Here is a 7519-nt window from a genome sequence, read left to right on the forward strand (position 1 = left end):
TCCCGCCGCCACCAAACCCAGCCCCATCGCCCTCCTTTTCGTGCTCTGCTCAGCCGTGCTCCCTCCCCCTCTGTTCGTACCTCTCAAAAAAAAAGAGGAGAGAATCAGTTTCAATTGAAACTGATTTATTTTCCTCCAACCCAAATTTAAGTTGGGCCAACTTAACCATTTGGGCTTTGGGTAAGACCAACCTAAGTTTTCAGAATTTCTATGGTGTTTATGTTTAATAAATTGATTTTATAATATAATTATTTACTAATAAATCGTTATTATTTTTCAGGTTTAATTATTGATTTTAATAAAGGAAATTACTAGATTTATTTAACAAAAATGGAGTTTAAATAATATTCATGACAAACAATTTATGAAATAAATATATATACATATAAATATTTTGATTGAAAATTAGATTAATATTATTTTCATTAAATTTCGAAAAGTATATTTTATTAAAACTCTTGATTTATAAAATTTATTAATTATAAAATTTATGATTTATAAAAAATATTGATTTTTAAATTATTTATCGATTTAGTACTAATTCAAGGATTTATTATTTTGAAAGAAATTGGACTCGGAGCTCAGGACGAACGAACTAAGGAAAATTCTTAGCAAAATCGTGGAAGTGAGGTAACGGCTATTGCTAGTACCCGCAATCCCCTTATAAATGTATTATGAAAATTATGACGTTATGATTGGATTTATGAATTAAATGTTTTGTCATGTTTTATGGATTGTGGGAATGAAATATGACTTGTTTGAATTGTTTGTTATAATATGATTTGATTGAGTTTTCTCATAAAATGATGTTTATGCAATGCCATGAAAGAATTGTTATTTTATTGATCCCAGGATCAAAACGATGTTTTATGATCTAAAAGAGTTATGTTGTTTCAACTGAAATACAAGCCAAGGCTTGGTAAAAATACATAAAACATGATAAATGAAAGTGAAAGACCTGGTTTGTCTGGCGGTATATAAACTACCATCTTCCTATCTACCGGTCATGCATGCACCACGGACATCTGTCCACCCATGGATCACGAGCCCAGGCTCCCATGGTTTATGAGCCCAGGCTCAGGGCCCAGGCCCATGTTACGATGATGAGCCCAGGCTCAGGGCCCAGGCCCAGTGGAGAATTCCTTCACGGTTCGTACTTGCCGACATCTAGCATGTTAAATTGCAAAGTTTATGAATGAATTAAATATGATGTTTTGTTAAATGTTTTAACCCTTCTATTCTCCCTGTGTTATTAAATAAAATGAATTGAAATGAATTTACGTTGCTAGAATAGTTCGTTACTGAGTCTTCGGCTCACCGTTATTTTGTTTTCTGTTTTAGGTACCGCTGGGATCGATGGGAACGAGTAGTGGCGAGGATTTCACTTTAATAATTCCCACCTAGTTTATGCCTTAAGTTTTAATAGTTTAATTAAAGACTTTTTTTGTAATTTATGTACCTTTATTTTGGTAATATAAAAGATTATTATATTGATTTTTGGGATTTAATATCTTATGATTGAAGGTTGCCTTGTAATTCCCAAGAGGGAGTTACGGCAGGTAATGCCCTGACCAATTAGGTTAATTCCGCTGCTAATTATGCTTTAATAAGTGTTTTAGAGGTCGGGGCGTTACAGTTTGGTATTCAGAGCAAAGGTTCTGGACCATAAGTGCTAAACCTTACAGGTTTTGCGCATAGTAGAATTCAATAGGCTTGAAGCAAAGAGTTTAGTTAAAAAGAATATGTTAAAATCATGTTAAGTTAAAATGAAATGAGTGTGAGCGTAGGAACGCACGGGATAAAAGGGATTCATTTTTCATGGTATGTGTGTTTTCTTGATTGAATATGTTATGCGAAATATCGATTATCAAGGTTGCTAACGATGCCACGAACGAAGCTCACATCAAGCACAACATTCACGATGACGTCGTCCACAATGATGTTTCCCATGACGATTTCTATGACGACCAATCTATAAGAGACCACAAGGAGATGATGGAACGATTAGGAACTACACGTACGTTGTCAACTGAAATGGTCAAAGATTCTCGGAAAACGAAAGCTACTAATACAAACGGAAATGCGTCACTATTTAAAGAAGTTTTCACCTTTAAATTCACCAATCTATGATCGCAAGCCGATTCGATGGAATTTGAAGACTACTCGAGACTTTCGAAATGCTCTAACGAATGGAATTTAATATCGTGCTAAAACGAATACTTGTTATCGATGTCAAGGAAAAGATCATTTCGTTAAAGATTGTCCTAAACCACCGACCAATCATGAACGAAACAACAACAATGCTAAATCCATCACGCCCGTCAACATACGTAAAAGATTACATGATAAAGGACAAAAATGACGCCAACGCTGATATTATTCTGATTTGCTCTCTCTCGCTTTAGAATCGAACTTCCCTTGATTTCATGTTTATTGTCACATGTCATGTTATGAGTTTCCTACCCTAAATAGACTAGGAAAAGTTTAAAGCATCACTATGTCCTTGGAGAAGTCAAGTTAAGAACAGTTCGAACTCAAAGAATTTTTGGATATGAATTGTTTTGAGGAATTTGTATGGTTATGAAATCTGTAAGGATAGAATAGTACCAAACGAGACTAAGGATCACTAATTAAGTTGAGGTTATTTTAGATTTAAAGTGTTCAAGTTGTGAATGATATTGATTCTAGGGTTACCTCCCGTGTTATTCATGGTGAATATATATTGATGTTTATAAGTACAAAAGTCTATTATCTAGAAGATGATTGGTATGCCTTATGCCTCTATTACGGAAGCTAAGAAGTTATACAGAAAAGTTATGAACCCAACATGAGTTATGATAAAAGACCCATTTGAATTGACACATGAATAAGATCTTGAGAATTTTACCAAAAGAAGAATTAATGTACCAGTAAGGTTAAAAGGCAGAGTATAGAGAGAAGCATGAGTTTGTATCTTATAAGTGGTGAAGCACCAATTAAATCAAGGTTATTCAAGGTTTAAAGCGTGCGAGTATAATTGATTTTTGAGTTACTATTCCGCACCCTTTATAATGATTGTTCTATGGTTTTAAGTACCTAAGTGTATTTTCAGATATGTTAAGGAAGCTAAGCTAGAATTTTAAAGTTATGTGAGAATATTATGCGAAACCACACATGATTAAGGTTACACATGAAGTTCTGAGAATTATAAAAGAAGTTATCAAGAATTAGTTTTTCAGTAAGGTTGATGGTATTCTTGGTTTACCTTTCCGCATCATTTATAAGGATTGTTTTTGTGTAGTTATCTGAAAGGACGCTTGATTATCTCCATAAAAGAACAGCTGAACTAGAGAATGTAAGGTTTTGCAAAAATGTTGTGAGGAAAAGTATGATTTATAGTGAGGACATGAAATTGAGTTTGCATATAAAGCATTAAAATAAGTTATCGAGAATTCTGTCTATCAGGTTGATGATATTAATGAATGTTATGAAATTCGAAGAGAGTTATGAATGATTGAGGAATGAAATGGAGTTGAGAATAGAAATTGACAAAATGACATATCTGTAAAACCAGGTAGTATGAACTAAGTTTTTTTTTTAGAAGCTAGATTGTTTATGATAAAGGCATGCTTGATGGCTTAGCACTCTCCGCAAAATACGAGATTTTTTTTTTTTTTTTTCGACCTAAGGATAAGTAACCAAGTCGTATGTCTAACGACATATTTCTAGTCACGTGATTGAATTCGAACCCCTGCAACGAACGTAGTTAACGAAGTCACTCAACATAGACGAAAGACCGGAGATCGAAATCAAAAATAATCGAATAATGAAAGTCAACGACAAAGATTTCTGCAGCAAAGGAGCCAATAGCAAATGAAAGTGAAATGTCTCTAATTATTCGCCCATGAACGATATGATGTATGAATGACTATGTTTTCTATGAATGTTTATGTTATGGTCAACCATGATCGTGTGTTAGATCAAATGATTATGAATGTTATGCTTAGTTTGAATTTTCATATGAATTATGTCTCTATGATATGGATTATGTTTGTGCTGACATGATTGTACTGGTAATCTAATTGTTATTCATGGATGCCGCCTCCGATGGAAGTTCTCCTGAGCTCAGAGTACGAGATTGTGATAATAAATAACTTTTACAATTATTTGAGTATTGCAATTGATAGATAAATATTTATTTCATATATATATACATATATTTTCAGAATTATAATTTTGCATTAAAAACTACTATTTTTGGTGGAAAATATTTTCAAACAGGATCTCGCAAAGTAAAATAGGAGCCTAGTCTATGCTAACAAGTTTGCCCCTTTTGTGTTCTTTGCTCCTCGATCCTATTATATGAAATCAAGTGGAGATACGAAAGACGATGGCGAGATGTAATTGACCTTAATGACGATTAAGGATCAATATATAATTTTGCCCCTTTTGCATTCTTTACTCTTCGATTCTAGGTCTCGAGTTGAAGCGGAGTCCTAAAAGATGATGGCGGAATGAAGGCTAGACATTGTCAAGATTGAAATAAAATTTTTGAGATCTGGGTTTTAAAATAAAACATCATACTTTTATTCGAGCGTGTTCAATTTTCAACAAACATTTTATAAATCTAATTTTCAAGTTTCGAGGACGAAACTTTTTCTAAGGGGGTAAGAATGTAATACCCCGAATTTTTAAAACTCGATTAATTATGCTTAATTATTTTTATTTAGCTTAAAATCGTTTTAAATCCTAAATTGAACTTTGTTTTAATTAACGAGCTTTATTTCGCTTGAATTTTTAATAATTGCTACACGATTTATTATTTTCAGATTATATAATTTAATCTTTATCTTTACGTGCTTAAACGATCTTTTTAAATCTTAATTATTTTCGGATTTTTCATAATTTAATAACGTTCTTATTTTATTCGGAAACGAAATTTGTTTTTCGTTAACGACACTTTTATAAAAGATTATTTTGAGACTTAGTTTTAATTAAACATTTCCATTCTAATTAATTTTCTAAAAACAGAAATTGATTTTCTGAATTTTGCCTAACTTTGGGAAATGACTAAAATGCCCTTAGAAGAGCCAAAATCTCATTTCACCTCTTCTCTTTGCTCTCCACGTACCAGCAAGAAGGAAACCAATCCTTCCTTCTCCCTTTTCCCTCAATTCAGTCTTAATTCATTGCCTTGCTCCCCAAGGATTTCAGCTTTCATTCACTCTATTTACCATTATAATCAGCCATTTTCTTTCCACTTCTCTCAACCCAAAATCATTTACCAAAACTGATTCACTCCCCTTTGTGTTCTTCGTTCAAACCACTGCTCAACCACCACCACCATCAGTGGTTGCCGCCATTGAAACCTCCGTCAAACACCTCTACCACTGCTGCCTAGCATCACCTCAACCGTTCCGTTCACCACCACCGCAACCACCCTTTATTCGCCCCCCTGTTCCTCCATCTCACGCACTCGGCACTCCCCTGCTCCCTCCTTCCTTTCGACCTGTCGCACCACCAAAGCCACGCCCCACCACCGTTCACCATCACCACCACTTGCGCAACCCTGTTGTGCTGCCCAGCCACCCAGACCACCACCCGCCAACGCACCACCTTCACCTCCCGGCCTTGCTCTTCGCATCCCCTGCCCCCTCCCCTGTTTCATCCCCCTTCCCCGCCTCGCACCACCAACACCGCAGCCACCACACCAAAACCGTCATCATCAAATCCAACCTCCGCCCTAATTCCCGGTGAGCCACCGCCGCCCAGAACCGCTCAACGAAACTCCCCTGCCTCCCCTGTTCGCCTTTCCTTTCCTCTCCTTCCCCTCGTTGTACCGCCGCCGAACAAACCACCACCACCCTCGCCTTCACCGGCTTTTCCCGCCGCCACCAAACCCAGCCCCATCGCCCTCCTTTTCGTGCTCTGCTCAGCCGTGCTCCCTCCCCCTCTGTTCGTACCTCTCAAAAAAAAAGAGGAGAGAATCAGTTTCAATTGAAACTGATTTATTTTCCTCCAACCCAAATTTAAGTTGGGCCAACTTAACCATTTGGGCTTTGGGTAAGACCAACCTAAGTTTTCAGAATTTCTATGGTGTTTATGTTTAATAAATTGATTTTATAATATAATTATTTACTAATAAATCGTTATTATTTTTCAGGTTTAATTATTGATTTTAATAAAGGAAATTACTAGATTTATTTAACAAAAATGGAGTTTAAATAATATTCATGACAAACAATTTATGAAATAAATATATATACATATAAATATTTTGATTGAAAATTAGATTAATATTATTTTCATTAAATTTCGAAAAGTATATTTTATTAAAACTCTTGATTTATAAAATTTATTAATTATAAAATTTATGATTTATAAAAAATATTGATTTTTAAATTATTTATCGATTTAGTACTAATTCAAGGATTTATTATTTTGAAAGAAATTGGACTCGGAGCTCAGGACGAACGAACTAAGGAAAATTCTTAGCAAAATCGTGGAAGTGAGGTAACGGCTATTGCTAGTACCCGCAATCCCCTTATAAATGTATTATGAAAATTATGACGTTATGATTGGATTTATGAATTAAATGTTTTGTCATGTTTTATGGATTGTGGGAATGAAATATGACTTGTTTGAATTGTTTGTTATAATATGATTTGATTGAGTTTTCTCATAAAATGATGTTTATGCAATGCCATGAAAGAATTGTTATTTTATTGATCCCAGGATCAAAACGATGTTTTATGATCTAAAAGAGTTATGTTGTTTCAACTGAAATACAAGCCAAGGCTTGGTAAAAATACATAAAACATGATAAATGAAAGTGAAAGACCTGGTTTGTCTGGCGGTATATAAACTACCATCTTCCTATCTACCGGTCATGCATGCACCACGGACATCTGTCCACCCATGGATCACGAGCCCAGGCTCCCATGGTTTATGAGCCCAGGCTCAGGGCCCAGGCCCATGTTACGATGATGAGCCCAGGCTCAGGGCCCAGGCCCAGTGGAGAATTCCTTCACGGTTCGTACTTGCCGACATCTAGCATGTTAAATTGCAAAGTTTATGAATGAATTAAATATGATGTTTTGTTAAATGTTTTAACCCTTCTATTCTCCCTGTGTTATTAAATAAAATGAATTGAAATGAATTTACGTTGCTAGAATAGTTCGTTACTGAGTCTTCGGCTCACCGTTATTTTGTTTTCTGTTTTAGGTACCGCTGGGATCGATGGGAACGAGTAGTGGCGAGGATTTCACTTTAATAATTCCCACCTAGTTTATGCCTTAAGTTTTAATAGTTTAATTAAAGACTTTTTTTGTAATTTATGTACCTTTATTTTGGTAATATAAAAGATTATTATATTGATTTTTGGGATTTAATATCTTATGATTGAAGGTTGCCTTGTAATTCCCAAGAGGGAGTTACGGCAGGTAATGCCCTGACCAATTAGGTTAATTCCGCTGCTAATTATGCTTTAATAAGTGTTTTAGAGGTCGGGGCGTTACACATATACAAAGTTAATATGGAT

Source organism: Spinacia oleracea, chromosome 3 (genome assembly GCF_020520425.1).
Source record: "Spinacia oleracea cultivar Varoflay chromosome 3, BTI_SOV_V1, whole genome shotgun sequence".
Classification (NCBI taxonomy): domain Eukaryota; kingdom Viridiplantae; phylum Streptophyta; class Magnoliopsida; order Caryophyllales; family Amaranthaceae; genus Spinacia; species Spinacia oleracea.